Source organism: Pipistrellus hanaki (genome assembly GCF_964339955.1).
Source record: "Pipistrellus hanaki genome assembly, chromosome: 2".
Taxonomy (NCBI): Eukaryota; Metazoa; Chordata; class Mammalia; order Chiroptera; family Vespertilionidae; genus Pipistrellus; species Pipistrellus hanaki.
Window position 1 is genome coordinate 66,806,484 of NC_140504.1, and position 17,102 is coordinate 66,823,585.

At 36.8% G+C, this 17,102-nt stretch overlaps 1 protein-coding gene and 1 long non-coding RNA gene across 18 annotated transcripts in view; one reads left to right on the plus strand and one right to left on the minus strand.

The window, feature by feature from the left end:
• LOC311617600 overlaps positions 1-17,102 on the plus strand; it is a 1,721,005-nt gene that overhangs the window by 757,991 nt on the left and 945,912 nt on the right. The gene's annotated exons all lie outside the window — the stretch shown is intronic.
• BBX (BBX high mobility group box domain containing) overlaps positions 1-17,102 on the minus strand; it is a 287,922-nt gene that overhangs the window by 158,620 nt on the left and 112,200 nt on the right. For all 10 annotated transcript variants that reach the window (XM_084874024.1, XM_084874015.1, XM_084874016.1 and 7 more), the window contains one exon: positions 12,629-12,702. The gene's annotated coding sequence lies outside the window, so the exon portion shown is untranslated. The remainder of the gene's footprint in view (positions 1-12,628; positions 12,703-17,102) is intronic.

A 17,102-nucleotide genomic window follows, 5' to 3' on the forward strand; every position in this document is an offset into this window, starting at 1 on the left:
TTATTTTCAGGGGATGTCTTATCTTTCCATGCACTAGGTCTTATTTTCGGAGGATGTCTTATTTTCAGGGAAACATGTACATTATATATGTAATTACATAAAGATACTCTCTGCTTTTCAAATCCAATCATCCCAAACTTCATCTCCCCCTCCCACAAATCAGTTTTTATGTATTACTATTTCTCTACTTCTGGATGTAGTGTTATCTAAATACCTACATTTAAATGTAAATCCTATCTTTGACTTTTTTTTCAACATCTCCCATTGCTCTCTTTCTTCTTATAATCCCTTCTTCACCCCTAACACAAGTTCAGTCTATTGCCAAGTTCTATAGATTAGTAATTTGGTTCAGGTGAAAGGACAGGATTTATATGATTTATATTCTTAGAGAAACAGTGAAAACTAGATTTATAATCACTAAATACTCATAGACACAGACACACACAGGCTAAATAGTAAGTTACTAGGTGTCAAGTGTTTGAGAAAATCATCAATGAAGAAATCCTTAAAACTGAGTAATAATTTTTCCCCTGGCCTCAAACTATTCCAAAAATCCAAGAGGAAGGAACACTTCCAAGCTCCTTTTATGAGGCCAGCACTATCCTAATTCCAAAACTAGTTAAAGACACCACAAAGAAAGAGATATTACAGGCCAATATCCCTGATGAACATAGATGCTAAAATCCTCAACAAAATTCTAGCAAATTGGATCCAGCATTACATTAGAAGATCATACACCATGACCAAGTAGTATTATTCTGGGGATGTGAAGCTCAGAAAATGACATTATATGCAAATCAATAAATGTTATACATCACATAAATTGAAAGACAGAAATCACATGATCATATCAATATATGCAGAAGAAGCATTCAACAAATATCAACACCCATTTTTGTTAAAAACTCTCAGCAAACTGGGAATATGGGGATCATACCTCAACATAATCAAGGCCAAAAATGACAAACCTACAACCAAATCATACTCAATGGGCAAAAACTAAAACCCTTTCCCTCCAAGAACAGGAACACAAGAGGGATGTCAGCTTTCACAATTTTTATTCAACCCTAGAGGTCCAGTGCACAAATATGTGGGGTCCCTTGGCCTGACCTGCACCTTCTTGCAATCCGGGACCCCTGGGAAGATGTCAGACTCCTGACACCCACAGGCCAGGCAGAGGGACCACATCAGTGCAGAAATGCGTGCACCGAGGCTCTAGTATGCATATAAGATCTTTGGTTAATCTTCCCATTCTCTCCCCTTTCCTCTGAGATTCATTAATCTATTCCATGTTTCCATGCCTGTGTGTTGAGTATCTACCCCCTGGTGGTCAGTGTGTATCATAGCTACCGGTCAAACAGTTGAACAGTTGATTAGTCTCTTAGGCTTTTAGATAGATAGATAGATAGATAGATAGATAGATAGATAGATAGATAGTACTGGAAGTCATAGGCACAACCATCAAACAAGAAAAAAATATAAAAGGCATCCATTATTCAAAGATGACAAGATATTGTACATAGAAAACCCTAAAACTCCACAATAAAACTACTAAATTTAATAAATGAGTTCAGCAATGTAGCAGGAAACAAAATTAACACCCAGAAATCACTGGTATTTTTATACACCAATGATGAATTCTCAGAAAGAAAAACTGAAAAAACAATCCAATTTACAAAGCAACAAAAAAATTAAGGTAGTTAGGAATAAACTTAACCAAGGAGGTAAAAGACCTGTACTCAGAAACCTACAGAAGAGTGAAAAAAGAAATAGAGGAAAATATAAACAAGTGGAAGAATATGCCATGTTCAAGGATTGGTAGAATTAACATAATTAAAATATCCATGTTACCCAGAGCAATTTATAGATTTAATGCAATTCCTATTAAATTATCAATGGCATATTTCACAGATCTAGAACAAATACTCCAAAAATATATATGGAATAACAAAAAAATTTATATTGCCACAAATAGCTGCAACAATCTTCAGAAAGAAAAAAAAAAGTTGGAGGGGTCACAATACTAGATATCAAGTTATACTACAAATCCACTGTAATCCAAACATCCTGGGACTGGCACAGGAATAGGCATATAGATCAATGGGACAGAACAGAGAGATCAGAAATTGACCCACACCATTACACTCAATATCTGACAAAGGAAAGATCATACAATGAAATCAAGATAGTATCTTCAATAAGTGGTGTTGGGTAAATGGGACAGATCCATGCCAAAAAAAAAAAAAAAAAATGAAATTAGACCACCAACTTATACCACACACAAGAATAAACTCAAAATGGATAAGACTTAAGTTAAATGTAAGCCATAAAACCACAAAAATCATAGAAAAAACCATAGGCAGCAAAATCTCAGACATCTTTCATAGCAATATGTTTACAAAAACATCTCCTAGGGCAGTGCTTCCCAAACTTTTGACATATGTGTACCCCTTCTATAATTTTCGTAACGCTGAGTACCCCTCTTACTCATGAGAACGTAGAATTAGGCGCAGCTAAGCATGGTACAGTGCATATCCCCACCAAACTCCGGTGCAACACGTACCCGCACCAAACTCTTCCCGTACCCCTGGGGGTACATGTACCACACTTTGGAAAACACTGTTAGGGCAAAGGAAACTAAGGAGAAATAAAAAATTAAACTACATCAAAATAAAAAGTTTCTGGATAGTAAAAGAAACCAATAACAAAAGGAAAAGGAAGCCCACTGTATGGAAGAACAATTGGCAATGACACATCTGACAAAGGATTAATATGCAAAATATATAAGGAACTCATACAACTTAACAGAAAACAAACAATGCAAACAAAAAATTGGCCTAGATAGACACTTCTCCAAACTGGACATACAGAATGCCCAGAACCATATGAAAAACTAGAGGCCCAGTGCATAGATTTGCACACCGGTGGAGTCCAGTTGGCCCCGCCCTAATCAGTGGATCTGGGCCAGGCATGTCAGGAGGAGGAGATGGCGGGAGGTTGGCTGGCTGTAGAGAGGGGCCACATGCGATTGGCCAGAATGGGGGGGGAGGGAGGAGCAACTGGGGTCAGGGCCAGCCGTGGGCAGTAGGCCAGCCATGGGAGGTTGGCCAACTGACCCCACCCCCGTTTGGTGTGCGAGGACCGATCGGGGCAGAGCTGGCTGAGGGGAGGGGCTGTGGACCTATCAAAGTGGTGGAGGTTGATCAGGGGTGGGGCTGGCCGTGGAGAGGGGCTGTGGGTGGTAGGCCAGCTAGCCCTGGCCCTGAATGGGGTGGGGCGATGGGGGGACAATTTGGGACCAGCGACCTGGGGGAGGGGCCATGGGTATTTGATCAGCCAGCCCTACTCCTGATTGGAGTCAGGGGGCCAATTGAGAGTGGAGTTGGTTGGGGGAGAGGCTGTGGGCTGATAGAGGTATTGGGGGCCCATCTGGGGCAGGGCCTGCTTGGGGGAGAGGCTTCAGGAAGTTGGCTACCGGCCCCACCCCCTGATCAGGCTGATTTGCTGGCCACAGTGGGCATCATAGAGATCGATCATTCTGGTCATTATGGTGTTTCTGTTGCAGGCTGGCTTTTTATATATACAGATGCTCCAAGTCACTAATCATTAAAGATGCAAATAAAAATGGCAGTGAGGTATCACCTCACACCTATCAGATTGGCTACTATCAATAAATGAACAAATGAGAAGTGCTAAAGAGAAAAGGGAACATTAGTACTCTGCTGATGGGAATACATATTGGTGTAGCTACTATGGCAAACCAAAAAAATTAAATATATAACTTCCATTTAAACCAGTGATCCCTCCTCTAAGAATATATCATGCCCTGACCTGTTTGGCTCGGTGGATAGAGTGTCTACCTGCAGACTGAAGGGTCCTAGGTTCAAATCTGGTCAAGGGCATGTACCTTGGTTGCAGGCACATCCCCAGTTGGGAGTTTACAGGAGGCAGCTTATCAATGTTTCTAACTCTCTATCCCTCTCCCTTCCTCTCTGTAAAAAAAAAAATCAATATATATATATATATATATATATATATATATATATATATATATATAAAATACATATATATATCTTAAGAAACCTGAAACAAAAATCAGAAAGAATATATGCACCCCTATGTTCATAGCAGCACAATTTACAATAGTTAAGATCTGGAAATAGCCCAAGTGCCCATCATTAGATGAGTGGATAAAAAGCTGTGATACATTTATACCACGGAATACTATGCAGCAGTAAAAAAGATGAATTTCTTACCCTTTGAGAAGCATGAAGTGACTTGGAGAGTATTATGCTGAGTAAACTAAGTCAGTCAGGGAAAGATAAGTATCATATAATCTCACTCATATATGTAATCTGAAGAACAAAATAGAACCAGAGACAAAAGCATGGAACAACTGTCAAATATCAGAGAGAAGGTGAGGGTGGGTGGAAAGAGATTAACCAAAGAACTTATATGCATATATGTTTAATCCATGGTCACAGACAATAGTGTGGTGAAGGCTTGAGGCTGGGGGGAGGGGGGAGGAGAGAGGACTGATGCAGGCGAGAAGGGATCAATAGGGGAGGAAAAGGAGTCATCTCTAATACTTTCAACAATAAAGTTAAATTAAAAATAATAATAATTTTTGCCCTGAGAGTTGGCAAAAGACGTACTTGATTTTTGTGAGTTGGATATCTCAAACCAAGTATTTTGAGATATAGTGTTTAACCTTCATAACTTCTTACCTAGAATTCCTAAAGCCTCCAAATCAATCTTTAACATGCCTGCCTCTTTACCTTTCCAATCCATCCCTCCCATCTATATAGTCTGCTTAGAAATTTTCAGTGGTTCTTCTATCTTTGTAATAATGTAAACTCACCCTGACATTCAAGGGCCTCTTACACCTAGCTTTCCACTCGTTTCCCATTTTATCTTTACATATATTCTATCCAAATGGTAGTGGGGTTTAGTCACCCTCCCAGACTTCTATATTTCTCCTTGTGTAGTCTTCCCTGATACTTGTACCTGGAATTTAAGATCTTCCTCAGAACTCTTAACGACATTTGTCTCTCTCTTCTTCTCTGCGTAGATTTTTGCCTTCTCTTATATAATGACACTGATATAGTGTCTAACTCATTGTACATAGTAATTCTAGTAGATATTACTAGGTTAAAAAATAGAAAAACAGAAAAAAGATTACTTTATCTTTACACAAAACCTTTTTCCTGTGAGAATACTGCAGGAATCTCAGGTTCTAAAAGGGAATAGAATAGCACTGAATAGTGCAAACATTCTTTCAGGTGGGCAAGAATAGTTTAGAATACTACACAATAAAAGGGTAATATGCAAATCGACCAAACAGCAGAACAACCGGTGTTATGATGTGCACTGACCACCAGGGGGCAGATGCTCAATGCAGGAGCTTCCCCTTGGTAGTCAGTGCACTCCCACAAGGGGAGCACTGCTCAGGCACAATCTGGGCTCTCAGCTGGCGAGCAAGTGCAGCAGAGGTGGCAGGAGCCTCTCCCACCTCCACATCAGTCAGATATCCTCCAAAGGCTCCTGGAATACAAAAGGGAACTCCTCACCAGAGTTCTGGTTTTAATATATGCTAATAACTAAAAATATATAACTTAAGCATATAAAATCCATGTGTGTTATGGTTAGAATGTTCACATTTTCAACTAGGAAAAGGTAAATAAAACCACAAACACATAATAGACTCATGCTAATAGAGCAACTTTTAGAAGGAAATGAGGTACTCGCCATAGAGGGTACTAAATCATCTTTAAAAATGTTAATTATAGAGAGATATATTCAAATCTGATAAACAAGAGTTACTGACACTAGTGACAAAGAAAAACAGTTTGTAGAGCATAAACGTTTTTAAGAAGTAAATACCTCCACTGAGGTAGCATTTTCTGCAGATACACAAAAATACATTTTTTTTCTAGGACCAATTAATTGTGGAAAGCTAAACCACTGACCTAAAATAAAGGAAAATACTGCTTTTCTAGTTTATGACTAAACTAGAATTGGTTGTTATTTTTTATTCTTATAGCTGTCAGGTTAAGATAATCAATTTATGAAAATAATTCATACTTTAAAATTCATTAAGAATTCATAATATAAGTTCCCTGCTTTGTTACAATAATGATAGTCTTTGATCATAAGAATTTTCTGTTATGCTTAAATAATTTATTTGTTTGGGGTGATAAGTTTGTTAATATCGATAGTATTAAACAAGAATGTTGCTAAAATAATTATAATCCATTGAATAATATAAATGGCTTATTTCCTAATATTTTCATGAACTGGAACTTTGATTGGGTTTCAGTCAACTTGCAAAATTAATTGGAGAAAGTATAGCTATAACCAAACTTCTATCACTTATGGTTGTGTAGAAAATATTTTAAGATACCTAGTAATATAAAAAAGTAAATATTATTTCCTAATGATTTAAAGCAAATCCATCCTGAATTCAACTTTCCACATAAAGATGTGCAATTTGAAGCCAAACTTTTTCCTTGTAAACAGACAATAACATGCTTCAAAAGTCAATTTCAAGGAATGGTTAAGCAGCAAAAATGTCACTTCCGACCTATATTTTTTAGAACAAACACATTTCTTAGTAGCCCTGCCATGTGCTGGGTTAGCATTGCACCCTCCAGCACTTTTAATCCTCATAACAATCTTACATGGTTGTTATTGCACAATGAAGCTAAGTAATTTTCCCCAAGTCCCATGTCAGTAAACAGCTGAGTTAGATTTAGTCTTATCTTGGGTCCATCTGAGTCCAAAGCCCAGGTTTCTGAGATAAAGTGACAGCTCAAAAAAAAAAAAAAAAAAAAAAAAAAATCCACTTACATTTTCTACAAGAAAACCTCTAAGTTTCTGCCTATACATATTAATCTTAAGGAAGTAATAGTGAGCATTTTGCTGCTGACAATTTAGAGGCAAGAATAAGGGTGTTTATCAGCATTCCAAAGTAAAAGTTCTAAACTGCTTTTTGACAGCTACATTAAAAACTTGAATGTGTATGAAATATTTTATTACAACAGAAATAATTGGTAAAATTATCAGGGCCTAAGCCTTCAAAATCAAATTCTATGATTTTGATGATTGGGTAAAACTCATTAAAGAGAGACATAACTGGGACACCTTGACCATTAATAAAACATATTATAACAGCCTTATTAGAAAAATTTATCTAAATTCTCTAAAAAAGGGAAACTCAGTTACTAATAAAGAAAGGTAACACTTGTTATTTTAAAAGTAACAACTAAACTATCCAACCTGAAAATGTGATCATTCTTTAAGGGTTCACTTCACCAAATGAACTGAAAGATGAGCTGTAAGCTTCATCAAATGGTAAGACTAACTGAATGCTATAGAGAGTTTTTATTTAAAAAGAAGACTTTTTCAAACTTTTCTCTATTTTCTCTTTTATAATACTAGAGGTCCAGTGAATATAATTTGTGCACTCTGGGTGGTAGGGGGGAATCCCTCAGCCCAGCCAGTGCCCTCTTGCAGTCCGGGAGCCCTTGGGGGATGTCTGACTGATGGCTGAGGCCTTGATCTGCCCAGATTGGGTCTGGGCTGGCCGGACCCCACCTAAGCATGAATTCATGCACTGGGCCTCTAGTCTATTTATAAAAGAGATGGGATTGGACCAACTTGAAGAATAATTCACCTCCCCAAATTTCATATATGTGTGAAATTAAACAAATTATTTGTCATTTTAGAAACAGCATAAAGCGAGATATCTTCATGCTGTGCCTGATTCTGAGAGCACAATCATGCAAAATTTATAGAGAAGTCCTCAAAGGAGTCTAAATAATCTAACCCTCATCAGAAAATAGTAATAAAAAGATCTTAAAATAGAAATGTTGATTTTTAAAACCTAATATTAGCTCTATATTGTAAAAAAAATTTCAGTGACACTATCTCCTGTTCTTATACCTTGTCTCAAGAATATAATTTGCCCTAGCTGGTTTGGCTCAGGGCATAGAATGTCAGCCTGCAGATTGAAGAGTCTCAGGTTCAATTCTGGTCAATGACAATTCCCAGGTTGCGGGTTCGATCCCCGTAGGGGGAGTGCACAGGGCAACCAATCAATGATTTTCTCTCATCATTTATGTTTTTATCTCTCTCTTCCACTCTGTTCCTCTCTAAAATCAGTAAGTTCAAAAAAAATTTTTTAATATAAAATTTTATTTCTTTGATTCTGACCTAATTAATATTCAAACTGAAGGCCATATATCCACATTGGGCAATCATTCTTTGTTCAAGACTTCTATAATCTCAATGGCAAAAAAGTGAATTATTAAATTATAGGATGGGTAATATTCCAAAGGATTTACCCTTTTATTGATAAGGATAAACCCACTTTCAATTTTCAATGGAACTATAGAAGAATACATAGGTTCTTATGCCTTTAGAACAATTTTTTAAAACTCTTAGAGGTAAATGTATGTATGTGTTTATACACCAATATGCAAACATACTCTAGATACACACATTGCTGGATGTTTTAAAGGTGTTTTATAGTGCATTCAAGATTCCTGAATTTTTATCACATTTTACTTTTTCTTTTTTTAAGTACGATTTCTTAAGTGCTTCCCATGTGCCAGTATCAGAAAATTTCAGAGAGCTAAATGATTGCCCAAATTCCTTCAATTGAAAAGTTCTAGAACTAGAATTTATGTCTGTTCCTCTGAATCCACATATATATATATATATGAATGTTCCTTTCCTCTAATCACAAGAAACGATAAGCTATCAAGCAAAGCTTTGTTTATATACTCCTAGGTTTTTACACCATCCTAACCACACAGGCCTAGTAGCAATGTTTTATAATACCTGTGGAGCTAATCAAATCAATATTGGCTCAGGAGTTCTCTTTGTGCCTAGTAATTTTCTGCAAAACTTAGGAGCCAATAAAGCAATGTACAATAAATATGATGTCAGGTGGGGTACCTGAGAAAATTCCCAGTATACAATTGTCTGCATTCTTTCTAGAATGATTCTTGAAAGTGAACTTAAGTAGAGGTATTTGGGTATTATAATCTAGTAAAATTATTATATTCTACAGGAAAAAGCAAAGCACCATTATCTCATTATTTTTGTAATATCAAATATGACATGTCAAAATTATATAACCTATTAAACACAAATAAGAAATTATTATTAGTATCATCATTCCTCTCTTCTCTAATCCTGGATGCAAACTAAGGATGGTCCAGTCTATAGTAATTTTAATTCATTTTAAAACTACTTATAAAAACAGTAATGTAAAAAACCTCACTACAGAGTGGGAAAAAGTCCTAATGTTCAAAACATCAAGAAACTCTTGCCGAAACCGGTTTGGCTCAGCGGTAGAGCGTCGGTCTGCGGACTGAAAGGTCCCAGGTTCGATTCCAGTCGAGGGCATGTACATTGGTTGCGGGCACATCCCCGGTAAGGGGTGTGCAAGAGGCAGCTGGTCGATGTTTCTCTCTCATTGATGTTTCTAGCTCTCTATCTCTCTCCCTTTCTCTCTGTAAAAAAATCAATGAAATATATTAAAAAAAAAAAAAGAAAAGAAAAGAAACTCTTGAATTGTACCAATTCCTCATTCCTTAAAATTTGTCAGCGATAGATAGTGTATCACAGGTCCAAGTGTTCCACATAATAACAAAAGGATTCACAGTCAAATACTTTTACGTGTTAAACAGACATATTTACTACAGAACTTCTTGGAAGCTAAATACACTGTGTGTACTCTGTCTTTCTAGAAGAGTTATAAATGGAATTATTTATATCCTCTCTAATAAAAGAGTAATATGCAAATTGATCATCACTCCAACACACAAGATGGCAGCCCCCATATGGACACAAGGTGGCCAGCAGGGGAGGAAAGTTGGGAGGGACCAGGCCTGCAGGGGAGGGCAGTTTGGGGTGACCAGGCCAGCAGGAGAGGGCAGTTAGGGGCAACCAGGCTGGCAAGGCAGGGTAGCTAGAGGTTACCGGACCAGCAGAGGAGGGTATTTGGGGGTGACCAGGCCTGCAGGGGAGGGCAGTTAGGGGCAACCAGGCTGGCAGGGGAGTGCAGTTAGGGGTCATCAGGCTGGCAGGGGAGGGCAGTTAGGGGTCATCAGGCTGGCAAGGGAGGACAGTTAGGGGTGACCAGGCTGGCAGGGAAGGGCAGTCAGAGGCAACTGGGTTGGCAGGGGAGCAGTTAGGCATCAATCAGGCTGGCAGGGGAGTGGTTAGGGGGTGATCAGGCTGGCAGGCAGGCAAATGGTTGTGAGCCACCTGTCCTAAATTGTGCCCACTGGGATCGGGCCTAAATGGGCAGTCGGACATCCTTCAAGGGGTCCCAGATTGGAGAGGGTGCAGGCTGGGCTGAGGGACACACCTCCCCCCACCCCCCAATGCACAAATTTCATGCGTTAGGCCTCTAGTTATTAGATATTTTAGTAAAAATATGCACTATGCCTTCCTATCAGCCTTTCCTTATCACACCTCTTAAAAGGCCATTCTTACCCTATGACATGAGGGTTGCCCATGTGACATGTCTTGGCTAAGGAAACGTAAGAGGTAGTGCCACTTACAAGCAGCAGTTTTAAGAGCCTCCATTCTACTACCATCCCTTTCTCCTTCTGTCACAATATTTGTACTTCCCAAAGAGGCTGCTCCTTCAGCTTTGATTGAGGAACAAAAAGGACAAGGAATAGAGTAGCAGCAGACTCATTAGAAACATAAACAGTGAGAAATGTTCACTGCTACGGATGGCTAAGATTTGGGAACTCTTTGGATAATGAAACATAACTTTGTCTAAGCTGAATGATACATAGCTTGTCTTCTAGATTTATTGGACCCTGGCATCCTTTTGTCACAAAACATTTTCCAGGTTTTGTTTCCTAAATTATTCCTAATTTTGAATGGTATCTTTTCTATTTCTTAATTAATACTGAATTTAAGACGAACATCTATGGAAGCTGGAAACATATGGTATTTGATAATTGATCTTCTTAAATGTTATCAGCAACTTGAATTTCTGCTTATAGTCAATAAAAATATTTTTTTTAAATAATCTGATTAACATTTAGAAATCAAAGATTAAAAGTCAAGTCTGTTGTACTAATGCTGAATAACAATTAAGTTTTCTGAACAGGTCAGATGGTATCCTACTTTACTTTTCATATACAATATGTTTTCATGTTTAGCAAATTCAGAAACTAATAAAAATTGAATTTTCTTTAAACCTTGTAATGCTCAACTCACTGATTTGTGAGTTGAGCATTGAGAGGTTTAAAGAAAATTCAGTATCAATTTCAAATTTCAAATTGATACTTAAGTATCAATATTCAAATATTCTATAGTATATTTTGCTGATTCAGTAAAACCATAGTCAACTGTATCCTAACTTGAATCCAGAATGTTTTTCTAACTTAATTTTGTCTTAAAGAATAGCATAGAAATGAGGAAAAATAATAATTAAATCCAAATCTTCTCACTGGCATTAAGATTTTGTTGGGTATTAGAAATCCCAGCAAATACACATTCAAGCTAAATTGTATACATTTTTACTACGTGTACAATCCTATACAATGATGTTTAGAGGAAAGGGTCAGAGGTCTTATATTTAGACTCACATATTAAAAACAATGTTCAATCATATAGTTACTAAAACAAGAAGCTAACACAGATATTCTAGACAGATTTAATAAACTAACAAATAAAAACACTTAAAAACAGAAAATATTTAAGATATCTTTTCAATTAATGATAATTAAAAAATAAGTTCATGCCCTGAAAATGGAACTAAACTATATTTCCTATATATGTTCATTTTAATTTACATCAAATTCCCCGGTCTTATAAATCATCAATTCAACATAAAGTATTAGGTACCAATAGAGTAATCATACAATTTATTCTCAAATGAGAAGACTGAATACATTAAGTAACCACTATTAAAAGTAATCTTAATATGTTATTGCTATATTTTACCCCATTAAAAACTTTTCCTAAAGAAACAACTTTGAAATAACTTATCAATAAGAGGACAGTTGTAGTATTTGTGAGTTTAAGAATTTGGTATAATTTGTCACATGTATGTATTTTGCAATCTCAACTTTTTCTTCATTGTGTGATTTTCATCCTCAAAACAATTTCATAATGTTGTTATACACACCTTTATTGTTTTTAATAGTTAAAAAAAAAAAAAAGAACACTCCCATAATACATTGACACTGACAACCTAAGGCAGTATAAAAAATAGCTTTCTGGGAAGACAGCAATTTAATATCTAGAAATGTAATTAAATGTAATTTCTAAATATCCAGGATTTAATTAAATAAATCAACTTTTCACCAACAGTACATTACTGTGGAGAAACAAATTAAAGACTCTAAAACAGTTAACTTACATATAGTCATGATTTTAAAGAAAAATTTAACTTACGTGATGGAGATTAAAATGTCACTTTTAAAAATATAATGAAATTGACAAGGAACAATAACACAATTATCACCCTTTCCTGATCAATAAGGAAAGGGAATCCATCAGCTAAGAAAAAGTTGAGATCAGCTCTGAGGGCATGTAGTCCTTGGCTGCTTGAGGTAAGTAAGGAAAGTGGCACCTGCAGTGCTGTTCTTACCAATCAGGTCAAGACTTTCCATTGTGATTTCAATGGAACATCAGAACTCCCAGCTTCCTTGATGCAGCAGGATTCTGTGAAAGAGCCATAGCAAACTGTTAAAATGGTGAGCCACGGAGGCCTTTCAAACAAAGCTAACAAGTATTGTCTTTATCAAAATTAATACCCCCTCCCAAAATAAATTAAGGGCCATCAATACCAATTTATTTAAAATCTCTATGTTAACACTATTTATAAAAAGCAGACTTAAGTATTTCTGTCAACTTTAATAAATCAAAACAAAACAAAAGTCATTGAAGTTACTCAAGGGAAATTCTCAGACAAAAGTTACAGAGACAAAGTATTATAGACAGTCACCTCTCAGTTTTTTGGCTAAAATCAAGTGTAGAATTACAGTCAAATCCCTGAAAAAACATGATGTTATACTGGCATCCTGACTAGTTCTTTAAAATTATTTTAAATGACTGGCCCAAACCAACCAGATAGACTATGGTTTGGATATTAATATCTTACAATTTATATTTTATATGTTTTAAAAGATAAGGAGCAGAGCAAGATAATGAGTGCAGAGACACACACAAATAGAGAAAAGCTGGTAATAAAAAATTACATTCTACCTACGAGTGACATAGCAAAAGGGTGTCCAACAAATTAATAAACATTTTACATTATATTGCAAATATAAACATACACCTAAATTGTATCATTTTTAAGAACTAAGTTCAGTTTCTATGTGAGACATTGATTTAGTTTCTGGGCAGAGGCCACTGCTCCTTTTCTGAGGCAGGTGGGCACCATATCTGAGTCTCTATCAACCTGGCTATCACCGTTTACCCAACCCAAGCTGTTTCCAGGAGATTTTCCATACCAATGGCCTATCTTGGCTCATGCTTCAAACTGTCCTTAAATCTTTAAAATAAGCAGCAACTGGCCACAGTGAGTTTTGTACCTCTCATTAAATGGCCCCAAGCTGGCTCTAGTGACAGTCAGCCTTGGTTTACAGCTTGGCCTCTCCTGGGTACCTCCAAACCCAGCACAAGTAGCAGCCTTCTGCAGATAACTTTGTAGCTCATGCAGAGTGGCCCTAAGCAGAGCACAGGTGGTGGCTGACTGTGGTCTGCACCTCCCAGGAGGCCCTAGAGCCAGCACACTGGGTGGACAGCTTCAACCACATTGAAGTACCACTCAACCACCTCCACAAGCATCACACTCAAGGGAAGGACTGAGCAGGCATCAGAGCCCTACTAAAGTAAGTTCTGCTCCCCATGGGGTAGACCCCTGCCTAGCTGATCCTCCACAGTGGTTGTAGCCAATTCTTACAGCCAGTCGGTCTGGGGGATAAATCCCTCCCACTAATGTGGCAAAAGCAATCAAGGCTCATCTATAACAGGAGGGTGTACCCAGCCCACATGGGGGTGAGGGAAAAGGAGAGCAGGTGCACCTGGTGTGCCCAGCTTGGGTGAATGGGAGGTTGTGCCACTAAACTCCACAAGATAACTACTACCAAGCCCAGGAGATACAGCTGCTCTACCTAATACACAGAAACAAATGCAGAGAAGCTGCCTAAATGAGAAGATAAGAAATAAACATATCTCAAATAAAAGAACAGATTAAAACTCCAGAAAAAAAGAGAAAAAAAAACTAAGCAAAATGGGAGGCAAGCAATCTACTAGATGCAGAATTCAAAACACTGAACTTGGAGAGTAGAAGAACCTAGAACTTCAATAGCATAAAAAAAAAAGACATGGAAACCATAAAGAAGAACCAGTCAGAAATGAAGGACAAACAAATGAAATGAATCATTTACAGGGAATCAACAGTAGAGTAGGTGAAGCTGACAATCATATCAGTGATTTGGACTATAAAGAAGCAAAAAACACCCAATCAGAAAGGCAAAAAGAAAAAAAAAAAATCCAAAAACATAAGGATAGTGTAAGGAGCCTATGGGACAACATTTGCATCATGAGGGGGCCAGAAAGACACGAGAGAGAGCAAGAAATTGAAAAATCTATTTAAAAAAAAAAAAAGTGACAGAAAACTTTCCTAACTTTGATAAAGAAATAGACATACAAGTTCAGGAAGTACAGAGTCCCAAACAAGATGAACCCAAAAAGACCCACACCGTGATACATCATAATTAAACGCAAGAGTTAATGACACAGAATCTTAAACACAGGAAGAGAAAAGCAATTAGTTACCTACCAGGAAGCTCCCATAAGGCTGTCAGCTGATTTCTCAGCACAACCTTTGCAGGCCAGAAGGGAGTGGCAAGAAATATTCAAAGTGATGAAAAGGAAGGACCTACAACAAGAATACTCAAACCAGCAAAGGTATCATTTAGAAATGTTAAACTGTCTTTTTTAAGAAGAAGAAGAGCCGAAATCGGTTTGGCTCAGTGGTGGAGCGTCGGTCTGCGGACTGAAAGGTCCCAGGTTCGATTCCGGTCAAGGGCAAGTACATTGGTTGCAGGCACATCCCCAGTGGGGGGAGTGCAAGAGGCAGCTGGTTAATATTTCTCTCTCATCGACGTTTCTAGCTTTCTATCCCTCTCTCCTCGTCTCTGTAAAAAATCAATGAAATATATTTTTTTTAAAAAGAAAGAAAAAAATATAAAAATATGAATAAAATGACAAAGACAAACCTATCAACAACTAAATCTTAAAAAAAAATAAAAATAAAAATAAATGAACAAACAGAAACAGATTCATAGATACAGAGAACATTTTTACGGTTGCCAGATGGGAGGGGTTATGGGTAAAAAGGATAAAGGTATTAAGAAGTATAAATTGCCGAAACCGGTTTGGCTCAGAGGACGGAGCGTCGGCCTGCAGACTTCAGGGTCCCAGGTTCGATTCAGGTCAAGGGCATGTACATTGGTTGTGGGCGCATCCCCGATTGGGGGTGTGCAGGAGGCAGCTGGTCGATGTTTCTCTCTTATCGTTGTTTCTAACTCTCTGTACCTCTCTCTTCCTCTCTGTAAAAAATTAATAAATTAATAAAAATATATTTTTTTAAAAAAGAAGTATAAATTGGGGGCCTCATTCCCCCTACCCACGTGGGAGTCTGTGCTGTGAGATTCTTTCCCTATCCCCATGTGAAAGTCTGTACTTGTTCTTCAATAAATTTCTACCTTTTCTATACAAAAAAAAAAAAAAAAAGTAAAAATTGGTAGTTACAGAATAGTCATTGGGTTGTAAAGTACAGCATAGGAAATAAAAATCAATAGTATTCTAATAACTACTAGTATGTGTGGTGTCAAATAGGTACAAGATTTATTGGAATGATCACTTAGTAAGATAATAATTACTGGTTGTACACCTGAAATTAATATAATATTGCATTTTGACTGTGATTAAAAATAACAATTTCTTTAAAAATAGAATAAAAATGTAGCCTTCGTCAGGTGTCTCAGTTGGTTGGAGCATAATTCTGTACACCAACAATGTTGGAGATTCGATTCCTGGTCAGGCACATAACTAGGTTGTAGGTTTGATCCCCAGTCAGGGCATGTACAGGAGGCAACTGATGGCTGTTTCTCTCTCAGATCAATGTTTCTTTCTCTCTCTCTCTAATCAATTAAAACATATTTTCACCCTAACTGGTTTGGCTCAGTGGATAGAACATCGGCCTATGGACTGAAAGGTCCCAGGTTCAATTCCAGTCAAGGGCATGTTGTACCCTGGTTACAAGCATATCCCCAATAGGAGGTGTGCAGGAGGCAGCTGATCGATGTTTCTAACTCTCTATCCCTCTCACTTTCTCTCTGTAAAAAAATTTTTTAAAAATTTTTAGAAAAGAAACATATTCTCAGGCAATGATTAAAAAATAAATAAATAAATAAATAAATAAATAAATAAATAAATAAATAAATAAAAAAATTAAAACAAAAAAAAAGGTGTCATGATTCATCTGAATAATCCTATCTAGAGTTAAATGATTCAGTTGTCGCCCAGTGCTACTAAAGAAAACAGCAGGAAAGAATGAATATTAAATATTAAATGCTCTCATGTAGCTTCACACAAGATACTACTCATTCATCCATATTTTTTTTAAAACAAAGGCATGGATGAATGAATAAATTCAGATCACTGAAGCTAACTACAAAGGACACATATGAATACTTTCAAGTTAAATAACTATGTTTTTACTAAGGAATCACGAAGTATATTCTTAATTTAAAAATAGGCAACTAATATTAAAAATGCTGTTGTAAGAAATTATATGTACTATCATATATTCATTTGTGAACTTTTTTCTTCATATAAATCCATAAAAACCAGTATAGAGAAGAATCATTAAAATAAATGGGTAAAAATTGTAAAGTAAAAAATGACTATAAATAACTATCAGGTAAATAAATTGGTATAAACTAAAAATTCAATATAATCCATACTGCCTAAATTGGGAGAGGAGGTTCTACTATTAATTTTAACAGTATGGGTTTAATTATTTTGGATCAAAAATTGGTTTGGTT